We start from the raw sequence: 3,838 nt of genomic DNA on the forward strand, positions 1-3,838 counted from the left end.
GAGCATCCTGGCTTCGACAATTGTGGTTGCTGGGACTTCGGAAGTTTGACCCAGTGAACTCGCGAAACTCGAAAACTTGGTTTTCGACTTGTCCATGGCTTCCTCAACATGACGTCTGGTAATAAAATCCCAGCTACGATCAACTCCTGCGAAAAGCGTGTCCCTGATTTGTTGGAATTCGGGAGTTAATGTCCGAGTTGAGGTAGGGTGAACTGCAAAAATATTAAAAATTAAGATTAGGTCATAAAAGGAGTGTCCGATTCGACAAAACAAGGAACGAGATGATATGAGGCGAGTTGTTCCACACTCTTCGCCGACCGCATTTCGGATTTTCAAAAGAACGGTCATCAACTCGGACAAAGAAATAGAGAGCTCTCAACTTCTTGAAATTGCTAACTTTCTCACCGGGGACGAAGTTATGAGCTGGCTTCGTATTAACCATCCATGAGGGGCTCCCTTGAGAATTTTTAAAATTTGTTAAATGCTCGAAGCATTCAACTCCGAGGTAATTTCTGGTTTCGGCCGCAATGGTAAGAGAGGCGACGAAGTTTCAGATACTTCCTTGGGAGAGCTGACATATCGGGATTTGGCGACGATGGGTGTATCTAGTGAGCAGGCTAGGAAGAGGAAACCACAACCGGCATTTGGAGAAGAAACCCTCATATAAATAGATAAACCCTTTAAGCGGGTTCCATGGACGTTGGTGCTCTCTGGGAATGATGATGTAGACACCGCAGTCCCGTTAATCGCATGAATTCAACATTGTGCGAACGGTTTCGATATTGCTGGTCGTCTTCTCGCCTCCAATCCGGCTTCGATGATCTAGGCGAGGAAGAATGTCCTCAATCATGATTTCCTCTGATGCGAGTTGAGCTTCCTCTTCATTCAAATTGTCTGATGGAAGATAAGAAACTGATGCAGCATTGCCATGATTCCCGCGGTTCTCCTCATCAGTTAAAGAAGGAACCTCCAGGGTAGGAATTTTGTCTGATCTGGGTCTCGAAGAACATTCGGCATTTTCTTCAGATCTATTGAGCATATCGCCTCAGTCCGATCTGATGGTCTGGGGAAGTTTTTTGTTGGAATTTTTGCGGATGAGTGGATCGCTTTCCGTGGCAGACGAGGAGATCATGGCCGAGGTGAAAGATATTGCAGATCGCCGAAGAGTGTGGAAAAAATTTCACGAAAATAATAATAAATTAAATAAGAAAGATGAGAGAGAACAGAGCAAATACCTTCAATGGTTTGGCGAAAAGTGAAAATGAAGAACGGGGTCGAGTATTTATAGAAGTGAGTGGACGGCAACCCTACGCGGAGTCATAATGACCTACCCAACCTACGCAACTTTTCAGCTTCCGAGCTGACAGAAGCAACGGATCGGACACGTGTCACCTTTCTAATGGATAACGGAGTGGTGAGACGATGCAGGTGATTAGATTCGGTTTTCCTTACGAATTAGATCAGATATTCTTTTCCTATTGTCCGGACATTCGAATTAACTTCTGAATGTACCAAACTGGGGGGGGGACTAATTGTTGGTGCGGGAATTGGCACCCCCAACATACCGATCTAAACCCGATTAGAGAAACCAGTTATCTAAACCGGGAGTTCGGTCCCAAGGTGAAATCTGTCTTCGAAGGCCCAATAGAACTGAGAAGCCCAGTGCCGAGGTGAGGAACCGACTTCCCAGCTCGCCGAGCGGCATACCTGACAAGAAACAAGAAACTTTTCTAATCAGCTCGGCTGTGATTTGGAAAGTGGATATATTATGTAAATCTAACAAAACTTATAAATAGAGGGGATTCTCTCCTATTGTAATCCATCCAGCAATTAATTCAAAAACCCTAGTTCTTCTTTGTTCTTGAGCAAAACCTAACTTGTTTTCCAAGAGATTTCAGTTCCCCTTTGCTTATTTACTTTGATCCGATTGCTTAGAGAGATAGTGCTATTGAATTTGTTTCCCCCTTCAAACAAATTCATTGTGTGAAACTTAGTTTCTACAGTAACACAAGGAGAAACCAATACTGCCCTATTGTCCAGATGATGATCCAGTTGTTGGATTTAATATCACATCAAAGAGAGATGTATGAGTCTATATAAATGTATACACATGTTTGTTTTCTTGCTCAAGTTTGTGATGCATTTGAATTTTATATTACAGGTCCTTGACTCTAAGTGCAACTGACAGCAGTTGGTTCACTGCTATCGGAGAGATCCTATCGCAGTCAGAAGTTTTGAGTGATGAGTTCCCTCCTGAAAATTTTGTAGCGGGTGTCACTGAATACGAGAAGATGGATGTATCGAGAAGGCTCAAGCTTCTAAATTTCTTATGTGATGAATCACTTAGCACAAAGTATGTGTATCTTTATATATACGCCAATATCAATTTTTTCTTGTACGTAGTTTTTATGCTTCGTTTTGAGATACCTCATGTGTGTAATTTTCTCAGGGTAATGAGAGATTACATAAAAAGCGAAATTGAAGAGAAAAACAGAAAAAAGAAGCTCAAGAAAAGTTTGCAGCAGCAAAGGAAAAGGTATTTTCTAAAATCTCTTTGTTGTGCTAAAGCTCATTTTGTCTTTATAGGAGAAGAAGCTCAAACAGAAGATGCAAGATGATGTTGCCAAAGCCATTATGGAGAAAAATGGAGCTCCATTGTCCATTGAGGAACATAACGTAGTCATGTCTCAAATAAGAGCCGAAGCTAAAGAAGCTCATGATGAGATGATGGAAGCAAAAGGCATGACATCTCAACTTAAGTCTAAATCCTTAGACTCAATATGCTTTATATATTGTTGTCTAATATGTTTGTTGTCTTTAACGTGACAAATTCTATTTACAGTGACGCGTATATGTGATGCAAGTAGAACTAAACCAATTATATTGTATGATAATGGTCTTGTTCTTTGGAAAATCAAGTGCTATGAAGAAGAACCAAATTTTTGCTTCAAGGTTTGAAATTTTGCTTAACGTACGTTTTTAAATATGTTTTGTTATGCAAATGTGTTTAGTAATTTAATCTCAATCTTATTAATATGCAGATCTAGGAACATTTGATGATTTATGTCCACATGAAAGATGGTTAGCTTATAAGCCTGAACATAAATCAGAGATAGAGAGATATATCTCTTACAAGAGGTATATATATCGTTGAGAGAGTACTGTTGATTTTATTTGGGTATAGCCTATTTTGTGATTCGATATGTGAGAATTGACCTCTGATAAACCGTATAGCTGTTTTGTGAACTCGTTTTAAGTAATTTGTTATTTTGGAACATTATAAGAGTGATCAAATGGTTTTCTTGTATTTCTCTTCACAGACCAAGCAAAAGCAGAAAGGAGCCAAACCTGTAACGCTGCCTTCTGTGCAAGGGCACAATAGCAAGTGGATTGTCATAGACTATGGTTCGTGTTTGTATATACAAGTGTTGGTTTCTTTTTTAATATTTCTGTGTAGTTTTGTTGGCTGTAATTCTCTGGATACCGTGTAGGAAAGTTTGTATTCCATGCACTTGATGGAGATTGTACTAGGAAGTATGTCTTTTATTTTAAATTGTTATGCCTCTTTGATGCTACTAATTTTGGTATGAGGATATGTGAAGGACTGTCTCTTGAGTAGTTGATTGTATTGATTTGAACCTAGCCAGTTATTAGATAACATCTCCGTCGTATGTGACTCTCTTGCTATTATATATATAGAATCTATTACAATGGGGTTATTATTCTATTTTTGTATATCTGCTTATGACAAAACAATTTAGTAATTTTATAACGCGCGCCTAGGTTTATATTGTCTATATTGATGCTAATGAAACCTTTTTTTTTTTGGTTGTAGGAT

The 3,838-nt window shown here is 39.2% G+C and overlaps 1 pseudogene; it reads left to right on the forward strand.

Moving 5' to 3' along the window:
* Positions 1 to 1,094: 1,094 nt before the first annotated feature.
* LOC147943888 (uncharacterized) lies at positions 1,095 to 3,619 on the forward strand (annotated as a pseudogene).
* The last annotated feature ends 219 nt before the right edge of the window (positions 3,620 to 3,838 follow it).

The sequence above is a fragment of the Camelina sativa genome, chromosome 5 (genome assembly GCF_030686135.1).
Source record: "Camelina sativa cultivar CO46 ecotype springtype chromosome 5, ASM3068613v1".
NCBI lineage: Eukaryota > Viridiplantae > Streptophyta > Magnoliopsida > Brassicales > Brassicaceae > Camelina > Camelina sativa.